Below are 18,120 nucleotides of genomic sequence, written 5' to 3'. Positions count from 1 at the left end.
TCTCTCTGGAATGAAGAATGGTTCATCAAGTAGTTAACATCTTCCATTTGTTGGGGGGTGTTTTTTTGTTGTTATTTATTTATTTATTTGGTTGCACCAGGTCTTAGTTGTGGCAGGTGGGCTCCTTAGTTGCAGCATGTGAACTCTTTTAGTTGCGGCATGCACGTAGGATCTAGTTCCCTGACTGGGAATCGAACCCCGGGCCCCCTGCATTGGGAGAACGGAGTCTTAATCACTGCATCAACAGGGAAGTCCCTGTTGGGGGTTTTAGTTCTGCAAAAGAGCTCAAAGATATTGTTATGTGTATCCCTTGAGGTGGAACCAGGACCCTGTCCCAAGACTGCACAATTGTTTCTTGACAGCTCCTCCCTTGTCTCTGCCTCCCCTCCCTTGCCTCTGCCTCCCCTCCCTTCCCTGATTAGCGACTGTTTGAATCTGCACTTTGGAACACAGGGAAGGTCATAGAGGCTGAAGCCGATTTCCTACAAAAAAGAAACAGGGGACACAGGAGGGCTTCCATGCCCAGGAGCCCCACAGGGTCCTGCTCAATTTCACTTTTGCTTATAACTATTGGTTAAAACTTAGTTCTGTGCAACACTATGAAAGCATTCCTTTCAGCTAGGTGTGGGAGTACGGCAGAATTGCAAAGCTATTAAGAGGAAGAGGCAAAAAGGTATGCTCTCTTCCTTTGAGTACACTGTCCAGAGAAAAAAGTACTCACCAATTCTAGTTGTGCCCTATGGGTAGGCATTTAGTTACTTGGCACACCTACCTGCAAGGGAAGCTAGAAGAAAATAAAGGCTTTATTCAAGGGAACCAAATACCCAGCTAAAAACTGAGAAGAACATATGTGGTGACCAGCTGCAGTCTTGGCTGTGGCATGTGAATCACACAGCACAGCATCTATCATATAGTTAAAAACTCAGTAAATGTTAACTATTGTTTGTGTCGAAATGTGGTCCAAGGAAGACCCTACAGGGTACCTTGTTTTACTCCTACTTGGATATATTTTTTTAACAGACTTTTTTTTTTTAAGAGAAGTTTTAGGTTTACAGAAAAATTGAGCAGTAAGTACGAGAGCTCCCATGTACCTCCTGCCACACACAGGCAGAGTCTCCCCACCGTCCATGAATAACCTTTAATGTTCACTCTACAGAAGTGAAACCCAACCTTCCACTTTTTTTAAATTTAATTTTATTTTTTTTATACAGCAGGTTCTTATTAGTTATCTATTTTATCCACATCAGTGTATACATGTCAATCCCAATCTCCCGATTCATCCCACCACCACCCCCTCCACTTTCCCCCCTTGGTGTCCATACGTTTGTTCTCTACATCTGTGTCTCTATTTCTGCCTTGCAAACCACTTCATCTGTACCATTTTTCTAGATTCCACATACATGTGTTAATATATGATATTTGTTTTTCTCTTTCTGACTTCACTCTGTATGACAGTTTCTAGGTCCATCCACGTCTCTACAAATGACCCAATTTTGTTCCTTTTTAGGGCTGAGTAATATTCCATTGTATATATGTACCACATCTTCTTTATCCATTTGTCTGTCGATGGGCATTTAGGTTGCTACCATGACCTGGCTGTTGTAAATAGTGCTGCAATGAACACTGGGGTGTATGTGTCTTTTTGATTTATGGTTTTCTCCAGGTATATGCTCAGTAGTGGGATTGCTGGGTCATATGGTAATTTTATTTTTAGTTTTTTAAGGAACCTCCATACTGTTCTGCACAATGGCTGTATCAATTTACATTCCCACCAACAGTGCAAGAGGGTTCCCTTTTCTCCACACCCTCTCCAGCATTTGTTGTTTGTAGATTTTCTTTTTTTTTTTTAACTAGTTTCATTCACTTTATTTTTCTCATAGAAAACTATGTGGTGGCTACAGCTGGAGCCTGGGTCCTCTGCATGGAAACTCTGTGTGGGTCTTTACAGGATGGTCAGTGAATTCCTGATGTGGAGACCATCTCTTTCCAGAGATCAGGAGTGAGATAACTGTAGGTTTTGGAAATGGCATTAGAAGTGGCCTTGGCAAAGTTGCCCAGCGTGGCAGTGCAGTCCCTGGCAGAGGTGTAGCAGTCGTCAATTCCAGCCATCATCAGTAGCTTCTGGGGCACAGGGGCTGAGACGATGCCAGTGCCCCTGGGGGCAGGGATGAGGCGCACCAGCACAGAGCCTCAGCGGCCAGTCACCTTGCAAGGGACAGTATGCGGCTTGCCCATCTTGTTCCCCCAGTAGCCTCGTTGCACTGGGACCATGGAGAGCTCAGCCAGAATGACGGTCGCACAGATGGCAGTGGCTACCTCCTTAGAGCACGTCACACCCAAACCAACACGTCCGTTGTAATCCCAGATGGCAACAAATGCCTTGAACCTGGTCCACTGGCCAGCATGGGTCTGCTTTTGCACAGGCATGATCTTCAAAACCTCCTCCACGAGGGATGACCCCAAGAAAATGTCAGTGATCTCAGATTCTTTGATGGGCAGAGAAAAGAGATAGATCTCCTCCAGGGATTGATCTTCATGTCCTTGACCAGGCGGCCCAGCTTGGTGACGCAGAGACACTCCTTGTCCTCGGCCTTGCCTCCGCGAGCTCCACGACCCCGGCCCCGGCCCTGGATGCCGTTGCTGAAGCCTCCACGGCCTCCCATTCCAGGGCCCCTGGGGCCTCCGGGCCCTCCGGGCCCTCTCACAGCACCGGTGTCATTCGCCATTTGGTGTTTTTACAGAAAAAAAAAAAAAAAGAAAGCTTTACGGAAAAAATTAAAAAGTTAGATTTTCTGATGATGCCCATTCTAACCGGTTTGAGGTGATACCTCATTGTAGTTTTTTTTTTAACCTCTTTATTGAAGTATAATTGCTTTACAATGGCGTGTTAGTTTCTGCTGTATAACAAAGTGAATCAGCTATACATATACATATATCCCCATATCTCCTCCCTCTTGCGTCTCCCTCCCACCCTCCCTATCCCACCCTTCTAGGTGGTCACAAAGCACTGGAGTTGATCTCCCAGTGCCATGCGGCTGCTTCCCACTAGCTATCTATTTTACATTTGGTAGTGTATATATGTCAGTGCCACTCTCACTTCGTCCCAGCTTACCCTTCCCCTCCCCGTGTTCTCAAGTCCATCTGCGTCTTTATTGCTGTCCTGCCCCTAGGTTCTTCAGAGCCATTTTTTTTTTAGATTCCATATATATGTGCTAGCATACGGTATTTGCATTTCTCTTTCTGACTTACTTCACGCTGTATGACAGACTCTAGGTCCATCCACCTCACTACAAATAATTCAATTTCGTTTCTTTTTATGGCTGGGTAATATTCCATTTTATATATATATGCCACATCTTCTTTATCCATTCATCTGTTGATGGACACTTAGGTTGCTTCCATGTCCTGGCTATTGTAAATAGAGCTGCAATGAACATTGTGGTATATGACTCTTTTTGACGCATTGTAGTTTTTGTTGTTGTTGTTGTTGTGGTATGCGGGCCTCTCACTGTTGTGGCCTCTCCCGTTGCGGAGCACAGGCTCCGATGTGCAGGCTCAGCGGCCACGGCTCATGGGCCCAGCCGCTCCGTGGCATGTGGGATCTTCCCGGACCGGGGCACGAACCTGTGTCCCCTGCATCGGCAGGCAGACTCTCAACCACTGTGCCGCCAGGGAAGCCCCTCATTGTAGTTTTGATTTGCATTTCTTTAATAATTAGTGATGTTGAACATCTTTTCATGTGCCTCTTGGCCATCTGTATGTCTTCTTTGGAAAAATGTATACTTAAGTCTTCTGCCCATTTTTTGATTGGGTTGTTTGTTTTTTTAATATTGAGCTGCATGAGCTGTTTATATATTTTGGAGATTAATCCTTTGTCCGTTGATTTGTTTGCAAATACTTTCTCCCATTCTGAGGGGTGTCTTTTGGTCTTGTTTATAGTTCCCTTTGTTGTGCAAAAGCTTTGAAGTTTCATTAGGTCCCATTTGTTTATTTTTGTTTTTATTTCCATTCCTCTAGGATATGGGTCAAAAAAGATCTTGCTGTGATTTATGTCATAGAGTGTTCTTTCTATGTTTTCCTCTAAGAGTTTTATAGTGTCCGGTCTTACATTTAGGTCTCGAATCCACTTTGAGTTTATTTTTGTGTATGGTGTTAGGGAGTGTTCTAATTTCATACTTTTCCATGTAGCTGTCCAGTTTTCCCAGCACCATGTATTGAAGAGGCTGTCTTTTCTCCATTGTATGTTCTTGCCTCCTTTGTCATAGATTAGTTGACCATAGGTGCATGGGTTTCTCTCTGGGCTTTCTATCCTGTTCCATTGATTTATATTTCTGTTTTTGTGCCCCAACTTTCCACTTCTTAATATTCTTCTATTGTCATCACCAGCACAAAAAAATTCAGCTGATATCTGCAGTGTGAAGCTACTTCACTACAACTAGAAAAAATCTTGGATTAAAACCACACACCCAGTTTAAGGAATAAAACCAATCTTCTCTATAAGTTTAACCAATCTTCTCTATAAGTTTAACCAATCTTCTCTATAAGTTTAACCAATCTTCTCTATAAGTTTAACCAATCTTCTCTATAAGTTTAACCAATCTTCTCTTTAAGTTTATATTGTTAGCATATTTCAGGAATGTTGAAGAATGAAAGCAAAGCACAGATCAATAGTACATTTATTGTACCTCTGAAAATATGTGCAGTGTGAATAAATATATTCCACATTATAATTTTCTATTTGGAGAGCAAATAAAAATTAATATTGCTTTAATAACACAAAGAACAACATGTTAAACTTGACCAAATCTTTGTTAATGATAAAATGGAAGATTTAGTGATTCTCAACTGGGTACAATCACAGGATGGAGACAAGTAACATTTCAGGGGCCATGGGAGGGTTACCCTGCTCACTACTCCACTCCTCAAATACTCTTCTCCCTCTCCCTTGACACCTGAAATTCCTTTGAAAAGAGATAAAAGAAAAAATAAATATTATTAGAGACCAAAGATTGAGAGCTCAGTGAAAGAGTGTTACTAAATGGGATAATATTTGAAGTCAAAAGATCATAAACTATATCTGCCCATACTAGGAAAGGAAATACTCTGAGAGATATCATTGGCTACTGATTCCTAGCTCTATCAGCTGTATAAGCACTGAGCTGGTTGGAAATGATCCATTGTGCCTTTGGTACCCATCTCGAGATTACAGCATCCAGCTGCCTCTGCTGAGCCCTGCTCTCCTGAAACCCCACTGTGGGATTAGAGTGTGTAGCTTTCATTTGGCATGAATCAGGATTATTTTCCTCAGTCAAGTCTGTATCAGGGTCATGGGCTAGGTGTCCAGGTCTCTTAGATGAAGGTTTATCAAAAGTAAAAGGTAAATGCAATTAAATCTGGGCGAGGCAGACAATGTAAATAAGCTTCAGTTAAGGTATAAGTAATTGATGATAGATCCTGACATATTTTGCTTGAAAGAGAAGAAAGGAAAATAAGAATGTAACAAAATTTCAATACTTTAAATAGTGAGTCAGTAGCAATTGCAGTTGTGTGGTATTGAGTAAGTAAGCATACCTCAGTAGAAACAAGAGGCAGAAAGGAGGATCGCTCACGAATTAGAATATGTATTCAGATAGAGCTATCTCTCCTGCAGGCTGCCATGTTGCCAGAATTCCACCATTTGTCTTTCCTTTACCTCTCTAAATTCCTAGCCAACACCAACTGCAGAACTCTTCATTTGATTCAGTTATTAGAAAACAATTTTAAGTATGTTAGGAACTTGAGTATATGAATTTATTTTTTCAACTATAAATTTTATGAAATCTAAATACAGATCAAGTCTTTCTCATGAAAGGTTAATGTTCATACTGAGACTCTAAAACACTGGATTTTGAAGACAACACCAAAAAAAAAAAGTAAAATATCTTATTGTTAAAAATATTTACTGGTTGAAATAGTATTTTGTATATAATGGATTAAATAAGACATTAAAGTGAAAAAAATCCACTTTTAAATTACTAATAACTTAAAAAGGAATAACACAAATAGAAATTAGCTAACTGAGAAGGACATGGAACATAAAAGATGTTGGATAGTAAAGAAACTTGAAAGAGGTGAAAGCATTAGAAAGGGAAAGATGGCCAGACATAAGCTTCACCCACTTCATGACCCAATCTACAGCATTCCTAGTAGTTAAGTTACAGTCTTGAATTACTAAGTTTTCCTTTGCTACAAAATCACACAAAATACAGTTTTCCTGTTATTCAAGTATCAGGTAGTACCAGAGTAATTTCTTTAGTCACAAAAAATAAGGTCTTTTCTGGACTCCAAACTGAGTCCCCTTTGTCCCAAAGGAAAGTGCTCTTCTGATTAGGTACTCAGAGCCCAACTTCACCTCAGTTTGTGAGGAATCTCTCATATAACTTAAATGAAATTCTCATATTACCGGGCAAAATTTCCCAAAGTTAGCGTTCTTTTTTTTTTTTCGGTACGTGGGCCTCTCACTGTTGTGGCCTCTCCCATTGCGGAGCACAGGCTCCGGCCCGTGCAGGTTCAGCGGCCATGGCTCACGGGTCCAGCCGCTCCGCGGCATGTGGGATCCTCCCGGACCGGGGCGCGAACCCGCATCCCCTGCATCGGCAGGCGGACTCTCAAACCACTGCGCCACCAGGGAAGCCCCACTTCAATATTCTTGATCAACAAATGTGTCTGTTGTGTGGATTCTCCTTTGAATCTGTTGTAACACCTTGCTGGTTTCCCCATTTAACTATAGAGTTAGTAAAATCTTCAATACATGTTATTTTTATATTTGTAATGAGAATCATGATTTTATCATTAGAAAATTACCCTTAAACACTAGACACAAAATCTACTCAAACTAACTTGGGCAAATGGGAAAATGTAAAGGGAATACACAGGTGCATTTCAAGGAAAACCAAAGCAGGATGTATAAGGGCCTCACTAGGTCTGGAATAGGAAAATCTTTAGGAGTCCAAAGTGGTTATCTCACCATCCTTCCCAATCCATGCGATCATTTTGCCTCTGCTTCTCACTTTTTTCTGTTTTCCATGTATATGGGGAAATGGCTCTCTCAAGCCCTAAAGTTACAGAAACCTCTTTCATGTAGTCATTCAACAAAAATCTGTTGGGTACTTACTATGCCAGATACCTCCTGTGGTGTGCTCCAAGGACAAAGAACGAGACAAACTCAAAGGGCCAATATTGCCGGAACAAAGGGTTACAGGACTCCTATCACTCTGTCACAATGAGACCATTGCTATGTCCCAGAGCATGCCCTGTCCCTTTCCCATCCCATATAAGGAAAGACATTTGCCCCGTTTTTCTCCCACTCAGCACACTGAAAGTATACATACTCTGCCCAGTCAGCAGATGACTTGCAGGTTCCCTGGCTATAAAAACAGACAAGCAACCCATGCTCATTGTCGACCTTCCCTGGCTACCGGGAAGTTGGCCCGCTGTTCTTGCAGTGACCCTTCTCTTCAATAAACTCTGTCTTCCTTACATTCTGCCTTGTGTCTGGAAATTCTTCTCCAACCCATGCTTGGACCCGACACCTCCTGCTCCAGCACCACCACCACCAGATTAACATTTCAGTGTTTCTAGACACATTCCATGCACATGTCAATAAGACAGACTCTTATTGGTTCATATAGTTCATACACCCACTCTGATCAGATCAGCTGTACTCAAAAGGCAAAAATCACATAGTCCACTGCCATGGGAGAGAATTCCTGAGAAGACGGCTGGATAAAGCAGACAAATGGATTAACAGGCTTTCTCCATACATGAAATGTCAACTATTAACATACAGTGTTAGATATACACTCCAATCCCAGCTGGGGTATACGGCAATACAGTTCTGACACTAAGCACCACCACTGTCAGTGCAGATTCCAAAGGTTAAGAGTTCAGTCCTCCACAGACTGCTCTTACTAGAGCCGCCAGCCACAACTTCCACTTCTGACTGCCTTGGCTATAAATTCCGGGGTCCCCATAGCCTCCTCAGATTTGATAATTCACTAGAACAACTCAGAAAGTACTCTATTTACAATTAGTTTTATTATAAAGGATACAACTCAGGAACAGTAAAATGAAGATACGTATAGGGTGAGGTCTGGGAGGGAATGCAGAACTTCTGTGCCTTCTCCTCATGGAATCCAGGCAAGTCATCTGCCCAGCACATCAATATGTTCACCAACCAGCAAACTCCACTGGGCTTTGGTGTCTAGAATTTTTACTGGGGATTCACTATGTAAGCATGATTTATTAAGTCATTGACCACGTGATTAAACTCAATCTCTAGCCCCCTGCTGCCTCTCTGGAGGTCAGGCTGGCTCAAAATCTTTTTTTTTTTTTTTTTTTTTTTCGTGGGCCTCCCCCCGTTGTGGCCTCTCCCGTTGCGGAGCACTGGCTCCGGACGCGCAGGCCCAGCGGCCATGGCCCACGGGCGCAGCCGCTCCGCGGCACGTGGGATCCTCCCGGACCGGGGCTCGAACCCGCATCCCCTGCATCGGCAGGCGGACTCTCAACCACTGCGCCACCAGGGAAGCCCTGGCTCAAAATCTTAAGCATCTTATCCTCTAATCACATGGTCGGTCTTCTTGGTGACCAGTCCCCACCCTGAGGCTATCTAGGGGCCCATGATGAGTCACCCATTGGTATAACAAAGATACTCCTCTCCAAGAGTTTTTGAAGCTCTGTGGCAGGAACCAGGAACAAAGACCAGATATATCTTTATTACATCACAGTATATCTTTATTTATGTTGTGTTAAACACTGTAAGAATTCAGGCATTCACTTTCCATGGGGAGTTAATGGCTGACATAAAATGAGCTGGCTTGCTGAAATAGAAATTACAGAGGGGAGGAGGACAGATAAGGCAATTCAGATGAGATTTTTTAATCTCACTGTTTTAATATGACATATTGGTTTTTAAAAAAGTACTATATTTTTGTTTGACTGGAATGAGAGTTTGTGTGGAAGATAAGGTGCTAAAGGCAACTGGAACTCAACAGTGAGGGATTGTGAATAGCAGGCTGATGACTTTTGGAAACTTATCCTGTTGGTAGGGTGTTTCATCAAGGAGGGGAGTAAGTATCATAAATGGTATTTTAGGAAGAGCAGACTGACAGCAGAATGTAGTTTGAATAAGAATAGGAAAATCAGAGAAGCTATTAGGGAGTGTCAAAGTATTATTTTATTTTAGTTTTTTAATTGTCATTCTCATTTAATATTGTTCTTGAGGTATTAGTCCAAGGAAGCATTCAAAAGGAAATTAACAGGGCTTCCCTGGTGGTGCAGTGGTTGAGAGTCTGCCTGCCGATGCAGGGGACATGGGTTCATGCCCCGGTCTGGGAAGATCCCATATGCCGCGGAGCGGCTAGGCCCGTGAGCCATGGCCGCTGAGCCTGCGCGTCCGGAGCCTGTGCTCCGCAACGGGAGTGGCCGCAACAGTGAGAGGCCCGCGTACCGCGAAAAAAAAAAAAAAAAAAGGAAATTAACAGATACAAAATAGGAAAGAAGGTAAAGTTATCATTATATTCAAACAATATGATTACACATCTGGAGCACCCAAATAAACTGTATTACAAAAAATAAGAGAATTTCATACAATATCTGGGTACAAAATAAATATACAGAATCAAAAATCTTCATGTATACAAACAACAAGCAGTTAACAGATATGGAGATGGGGAAGTCCCATTTACATTAGAAACAAAAAAGGAAAAAGAAAAAACCTAGTTACCAACATAGCAAGAATGTGAAATATTTATTGAAGAAAACTTTAAAATATTACTGGAAGATACAAAAATAAACTTTAATAAATATAAAGGCATACCATGAACTTGGATAGGAAGACTTAACATCATAAAATATAAAGGTCCTAAAATATATATATATATATACATATATATATATGTGTATATATATATATATATATATATATAAAGGCTCTTAAACTAATCTATAAATTTAACATGATGAATAAAATCACCAATGAGATTTGGTGGAAGAGGATATGGAATTAGATAAGCTGGTTTTAAAGTTCACATGAAATATGAACAAACTTGGACAGCCAGGAAACTTCTGAAGAAGAAGGCAATGAGGTGGGACTAACTCTACTAGATATTAAAAGCTAATATAAAGCTACAATAATTCAAACAGTGTGGTACATTAAATGGACAGACAAATTTATGGATCAGGCTAGGGAGTCCAGAGATAGAACTAAATATTTGTGAGAATTTAGTATATGCTAAGAGATGTGGGGAAAAAGAAAGTAGATGATATACCAGATCTGTCTCTCCATGGGAGCACAGAGGAAAAGGCCATGTGAAGACACAGCCAGAAGGTAGCCATCTGCAAGCCAAGGAGAGAGGCCTCAGTAGAAACCAACCTTGTTGCCTCCTCAATCTTGGATTTCTAGCCTCCAGAAAATAAATTTCCATTGTTTAAGCCACCCAGTCTGTGGTATTTTGTTATGGCAGCCTGAGCTGACTAATCCACCAGTGTTCAATGCAGTTCAATAAGTGGTATATACTGAGTACCCACTGTGTGCTTGGCACTGCCATGCATGTTGTGAATTCAAAAATGACTGAGACATGGTCCTTGCCCTTGGGACCTGCCCTGTCTTTGAAGAGCTCATGGTCAGGTTAGGGACACATATCTAGTAATAATTTGAATGTCATATGGTAAGGTTAGAGGTCAACGCAGGATGTAATGAGAGCTTGAATGAACCAGTAACCTCTAAGGAGAGGATCTATGAGTGATGAAGGAAGGCATCAGTTGTGTCTGAACTGATTTTTGAAATGGTTAGGTCAGCAAAGAGGGAAGGAAGCGTTTTCCCAGGAGAGGAAATAGAATGCTCAAAAGCCTGGAGAGGAGACACAGGATGGTGTGGGTGGAGAACTATGATGCCACAGCTCCTTCCATGTGGAATGTGGAAAGCAGAGCACGTCCCTCTCTCCCATTTTGGAATCTTTGGTCAGGATGAATATTGGGGGAATTTCTTCTCTTAGTTTTTGAAGTTGGCAGGATAATCTTTCTAAAACAGGACCAGGACTAGTGTGCACAAGCAGGAAATTCATCCTAAGTCTGCTCCTTCCTGACTTTTGCCCTGGAGCAGGAGTGTGGAGGATGGGGCAACTGCAGGTTGGCAGTTATGGATTAGAGCAGGACACTGCAAACTTTTTCTGTAAAGGGCCAGATAATATATTTTTTTCACTTAGTTATCATTTTTTGTAATAGTTTTGCCTGGCCAGATAATATTTCAGACTTTGAGAGCCATATGGTCTCTTTTTTTTTTTTTTTTTTTTGCGGTACGCGGGCCTCTCACTGTTGTGGCCTCTCCCATTGCGGAGCACAGGCTCCGGACGCGCAGGCTCAGCGGCCATGGCTCACGGGCCCAGCTGCTCCGCGGCATGTGGGATCTTCCCGGACCGGGGCACGAACCCGCATCCCCTGCATTGGCAGGCGGACTCTCAACCACTGTGCCACGAGGGAAGCCCCATATGGTCTCTTTTTGCAACTGCTCGACTCTGCCAATATAGCAGAATGCCAATCTACTGACGCTGGGTTGTGGTGAAGGAAAGTACAGCGTTATTGCAGGGTGACAAGGAGAATGGGCAGCTAGTGTTCAAAACACTCATTCCCTAATGGCTTTCAGTGCAACATTAGGGTGAGGGTCCCAGGGTGTGTGATCAGCTCCTGGACATTCTTCTGATTGGTTAGTGGTGAGGTAACAGGGTGAAGTTTCAGGAATCTCAGTCATCAAATCTCTGGCTCCAGCCAGTCTATGTTTTAGCGTTTACGGTCAGCAGTTTCCATCTGGTAGGGGTCCTGGTTTCAGTCTTTGCTGAAGTTATGGTCACTGAAGCTCAGCCAGTTCTGGGCCTGCATTGGGTGCGTAGGCGGTGGGAGGGTGGTGAGACCAAGTTGAGAAGGGTGGGTCACACAGGGCAGAGCGCACAGCCTCCCCATGTAGGGTCAAAGGCAGCGCTGTCACTCTGGTGACGGTTTCCCAGCTCCGTGCCACCAGGAGCTAAGCCTTCTTCAGGAGAAATACAGGGCCAAGAAGCTTAGGCCATGTTGGTCACCATGTCGTTCTCTAGGGGTGTGCCCTTCTCTGTGGTCGAAGGGTTGTCTGAGACTGAGGAGAACGCTGGGGAGTCTGAGAATACCTATATTCTGTGGCCCATTTTCCAGCAAAGGCGGGAAGCAGACAGGTTGTGGCTGGTCCCACCTGTGAGACTGCTGCTTCCCGCAGGCAGAGCTTGCCTGATAGCATGCGCATCCAAAGTATAATTTTAAAAGAGCATAATTTCTTAAGATATGACTTTTATACAAATATAGAATGAACACGTGTCAATGATTATTATTTAACTCATTAATGAGTTATTTAACTCATTAATGAGTTAAATGGTAAGTTAGTTAAAAGAAGAATTAGAATAATGGAGGATATATAACAGTCCATCTGAAAAGTCATACAGAAATGCATTTGTTAGGTGTGGGAATAAATTTTGGAGTGTTTTGGGGTTTTTTTGTTTTGTTTTTTTGTTTGTTTTCGTATGGGAAAGAAATAATTTGCATCTTTCCCTGAAAAAAATTTACAACTTAATGAGCAACTTCACAAAGTCTGGGGTCTAATCAAGTATTAAGTCACACAAAAGCATATTCCCTAGAAAATTAAATAATCCTGGATGGGGGTGCTGGGGAAGTTTGTTAGACATTAAAGGGACATGCAGTCATTTTTTAATCTTGTTTCTGAGTTTTGGATAATTTTTTTCAATAGTCCTCCTTATGATCATAAAAAATTCTGAAAATTAGACTTGATAACACATATTTTTAAAAGCTGGACTCGTATTGCAACCTGATTCATTTATGTGTATGGTTTCCACAGATTAAGAACCCTACCAGTTTCTTCATGGTAGGCTTTTCATACCTAATGAAATGAGATTCATTCTGTAAAATATACTCCAGTATAGACCTGATAGGACAATTGATGTAACTGTATCTTCATAGAAAGTAGGACAGATTCTTATTGAATGTATGCAAATTATTATGTTGGCAAGAAAAATAAAGTGACTCAGCAGAAGTATTTATTCTTGAATGCCAAGGCATCAGGGAGAACAAAACACCATTTAAAGAATGTTTAATTTCAGTTTGCAAAAGCATAGTCTGCAGGGGGTGGGGGTGGGGGGGTGGGATGAACTGGGAAATTGGGATTGACATATATACACTAATATGTATAAAATAGATAACAAAATAAAAAGCATAGCCTACTATATTTAGGGTTGGAGATAGAATTTGAAGAAATAGAAAAAGGGCTTCCTGATATAGCTATCAGAAAATAGAACACTATGAGTAATACAACAATATACTCCCCACCCCAAATAAATGTCCATTATTATTATCAGTTTTTTCTCATCAGTTCACTCAGTTCTATGTAGATCTTGGGTTACTAGGTTTTCACAAAGTCATGATTTTTGATCTGAAAATCACAGTTCAGTCCTCCAGCACCGTATGACAAGGTATAAATAACGCTGCCTCAGAAGCCAATACTGATGAGTCTATTCATTGTTGACAGAGTACCTGGTACAGTCCTGTTCATGAGGCTCTAAAGCTGTCCTTTGCTGAAGATTCAATTTGTACTAGGAGTTTATGGCAAGGCTCTTAGACAATCATGAGAGGAAAGCAGAAGCCACATGTTGATAATGCTGAATGGCTCTGATTAATAACACTAGCCAATAAAATGGAGAAAAAAATTCTTTATAGGATAAAATACATAACAATTTTATTAAATATTTATCAGTGTTTTCCTGAAGATAACATATTAGGGGCAGTAAGAACACTGACAAATCTTCCTCCAGATAAAGTATACACAGTATCTGAAACATATTTATATTAATAATATTTTACCTGTTCAAAATTAATCAAGTGAAAGGCACTCAACAGCACTACTCAGGAAAATGCAAATCAAAACCACAATGAGATATCACCTCACACCTGTTAGGATGGCTATTACCAAAGACAAAAGATAATAAGTGTTGGCAAGGATGTGGAGAGAAGAAACCCCTGTACACTGTTGGTAGGAATGTAAATTGGTGCAGCCACTATGGAAAACAGTATGGAAGTTCCTCAGAAAATTAAAAATAGACCTACCATATGATTCAGAAATCATTTTTCTTGAGATATATATATATATATATATATATATATATATATATATATATGTAGAATGAAATCAGCATCTCAAAGAGATATCTGTGATCTCATGCTCATTACAGCATTATTCACAATAAGCAATATACGGAAACAATTTGTGTCTATCAACAGATAACTGAATAAAGAAACTGGCATATGCACACACACATACACACAGAAAATAGACTATTATTCAGCCTTAAAAAATTAAGAAATCTTGCCATTTCAACAGTACTATACAACATGGATGAATCTGGAGGACATTATGCTAAGACAAAGAAAGAAGCTAGACACAGAAAGAAAAATACCGCATGATTGCACTGATAAGTGGAATCTAAAAAAGTCAAAATTTCAGAAGCAGAGAGTAGAATGGTGGTTACCAGGGGCAGGGAGGTAGGGGGCAGCGGGGAGATGTAGTCAATGGATAACAAGTTTTTGTTGTACAGATGAATTAGTTCTAGAGATATAATGTATTACGTGGTGACTATAGTTAATAATACTGTATTGCATACTTGAAATTTGCTAAGAAAGTAGATATCAGGTATTTATAATACACACACATACACACATAAAAGTAACTGTGTGAGGAGGTGGATATCTTAATTAGCTTGCTGTTGTAATAATTTTATTATGTATTGTATATCAAAACATCATGTTGTACACCTTAAATATATACAATTTTAATTTTAAAAATGTTTAACTACAATTAAACAAGGAAAGTTATGTTTCTATATTGACTGGGAAGTTCTTTCTATGCACCTCTTAAAATAGTGTTGAAATAATTAAAAAATATAGAGCATACCAAACAAACTTCATTTTCAGCTTTTTATTTTTTTTTTAATAAGGTAACAGAACAAATCATTTTGATCACCAAGGGGATCTCTGGAAAACCCCTAAGTGTAAAAGATATCTTAAGTTTTATCCCTAAATTTAAGTTCTAATTTTGGATGGAAAAAAATAAAAAAACTATAAGAGGAGATATGGTCATGATTAAGATAGGATCATACATGCCTTAGAACAATAAATTGTTAGAGCTTAGCTGTCTATTAATCAAAATGTCAATAAGGTAATTTAAAAAACATACCAGACAGTAACACAATTACAAGGAACCTTAGCTTTTTCAGAAGTGAAACCCTGAAAAATAAAGTACAGTAGAAGGCACAGAACATTATTTTAGTGAGAAAACAAATCTTTTCTATATGAGCAGAAAGTAAAATATAATGTTCTATTTTTGCAGAAATAGAAAAAATTCCATCCTAAAATTTACATGGAATCTCAAGGGACTTCGAATAGCCAAAACAATCTGAAAAAGAACATAATTGGAGGTCTCACACACTTCCAGATTTCAAAACTTATTACAAAGCTACAATAATCAAAACAGTGTGGTCTTGGCATAAAGACAGATATATGAAACAATAGAATAGACAACTCAGAAATAAACCCTCACATATTTGCTCAAATGATTTTTGACAAGGATGCTAAGCCATTCAATAGAGAAAGGACAGTCTTTTCATCAAAGAGTGTTGAGGAAACTGGATATGCAAAAGAATGAAGTTACACCATACACAAAAATTGACTCAAAAAGAATCAAAGATCTGAGAGCTAAAACTGTAAAACTCTTAGAAGAATATATGGGGAAAAAGCTCATGACGTTGGATTTGGCCATAATTTCATGGATATATACCAAAACATAGACAACAAAAATAAATTGGACTACATCAGAATTTTAAACATCTGTGCACCAAAGGAAACAACAGAATGAAAAGGCAACCAATGTAATAAGAGAAAATATTTGCAAATCATATATCTGATTAGTAAATACCCTGGATATATAAAGAACTCCTACAACACAAAACCAGCCATAACAAAGCAACTAACTCAAAAAATAGGCAAAGGACTTGAATAGACATTTCTCCAAATAAGATACACAAATGGCCAACAAGCATATGAAAAGACACTCAACATCACTAATCATTAGAGAAATGTAAATGAAAAAATAAAAGCCACTGAGATATCACCTTACACCTATTAGGATGGTTACTATCAGAAATAAACAAAAAACTGAAAATAACCAATCTTAGCAAGGATGTGGAGAAATTCGAATTTTTGTGTTGGTTGGAATGTAAAAAGGTACAGCTGCTATGGAAAACAGTATGGTGGTTCCTCAAAAACAGTTATCATATAATCCAGCAATACCACTTCTGGGTATATATCCCAAAGAATTGAAAGCAGGATCTTGAAGAGAAATTTGTCCACTCATGTTCACAGCAACATTATTCACAATAGCCAAAATGTGGAAGCAACCTAAATATTCACTGATGGTGGAATTGATAAACTAATGTGGTATATACATACAATGAAATATTATTTAGCCTGGAAAAGGAAGGGAATTCCTACATATGCAACAACATGAATTATGCTAAGTGAAATAAGTCAGTGACAAAAAGACAAATACTGTATGATTTCACTTATATGATGTATCTAGAGTAGTCAAATTCATAGAAACAATAATTAGAATGGTGATTGCCAGGAGGTGGGGAAAAGGCAGAAGGAGGGACTTTTAATGGGTTTTGGTTTTGCATAATGAAAAAGTTCTGAAGATTGGTTACACAAAAATAGGTTATATTTAACACTACTAAATTACACACTTAAACATGGCTGATGAGGGACTTCCCTGGTGGTGCAGTGGTTAAGAATCTACTTGCCAATGCAGGGGACACGGGTTTGAGCCCTGGTCGGGGAAGATTCCATGTGCCACAGAGCAACTAAGCCCATGCACCACAACTACTGAGCCTGAGCTCTAGAGCCCATGAGCCACAACTACTGAGCCCGTGTGCCACAACTACTGAAGCCTACATGCCTAGAGCTCGTGCTCCACAACAAAGACAAGCCGCCACAACTACTGAGCCCGTGTGCCACCACTACGAAGAGTAGTCCCCGCTCACCACAACCAGAGAAAGCTTGCACACAGCAAGGAAGACCCAAGGCCGCCAAGAAATAAATAAACAAATAAATAAATTTATTTAAAAAAATGGCTGATGGTAAATTTTATGTTATGTGTATTTATCACAATTAAAATTTTAAAACATTAAATAACATTTTACTACCTCTCTATCTGCCAAGACTAAACTTTGCCATTTTAATAGAAAGAAAACCAATTCTACGTTCATTAATATTTGGCAGGAAATGAGTAATAAGCTCTTTTAAAAATTTTGTTTATGGATAGGTACATCAAAAGTGAGGAAACGGGCTTCCCTGGTGGCGCAGTGGTTGAGAGTCTGCCTGCCGATGCAGGGGACGCGGGTTTGTGCCCCGGGCCGGAAAGATCCCACATGCCGCGGAGGGGCTTGGCCCGTGAGCCACGGCCGCTGAGCCTGCACATCCGGAGCCTGTGCTCCACAACAGGAGAGGCCACAACAGTGAGAGGCCCGCGTACTGCAAAAAGAAAAACAAAACTGAGCAAACTTTGCAGAACTTTAAAAAATTTTTTCATTTTATTTTTTTATACAGCAGGTTCTTATTAGTCATCAATTTTGTACACATCAGTGTATACATGTCAATCCCAATAGCCCAATTCATCCCACCACCACCACCACCCCCCGCCTCTTCTCCTCTCTTGGTGTCCATACATTTGTTCTCTACATCTGTGTCTCAATTTCTGCCCTGCAAACTGGTTCATCTGTACCACTTTTCTAGGTTCCACATACATGCATTAATATACGATATTTATTTCTCTCTTTCTGACTTACTTCACTCTGTACGACAGTCTCTAGTTCCATCCACGTCTCAACAAATGACCAAATTTCGTTCCTTTTTATGGGTGAGTAATATTCCATTGTATATATGTGCCACATCTTCTTTATCCATTCATCTGATGATGGGCACTTAAGTTGTTTCCATCTC

The 18,120-nt window shown here is 40.2% G+C and overlaps 1 pseudogene; it reads right to left on the bottom strand.

The window, feature by feature from the left end:
• Window positions 1–1,880: 1,880 nt before the first annotated feature.
• Window positions 1,881–2,726, bottom strand: LOC113632279 (40S ribosomal protein S2 pseudogene; annotated as a pseudogene).
• Between the last annotated feature and the right edge of the window lie 15,394 nt (window positions 2,727–18,120).

This window comes from Aethalodelphis obliquidens, unplaced genomic scaffold (assembly GCF_003676395.1).
Source record: "Aethalodelphis obliquidens isolate GAN/ISIS:26980383/991018 unplaced genomic scaffold, ASM367639v1 scaffold36, whole genome shotgun sequence".
Taxonomy (NCBI): domain Eukaryota; kingdom Metazoa; phylum Chordata; class Mammalia; order Artiodactyla; family Delphinidae; genus Aethalodelphis; species Aethalodelphis obliquidens.
Note: the sequence above shows the minus strand (reverse complement) of the source record. Positions and strands in the feature narration are given on the sequence as shown.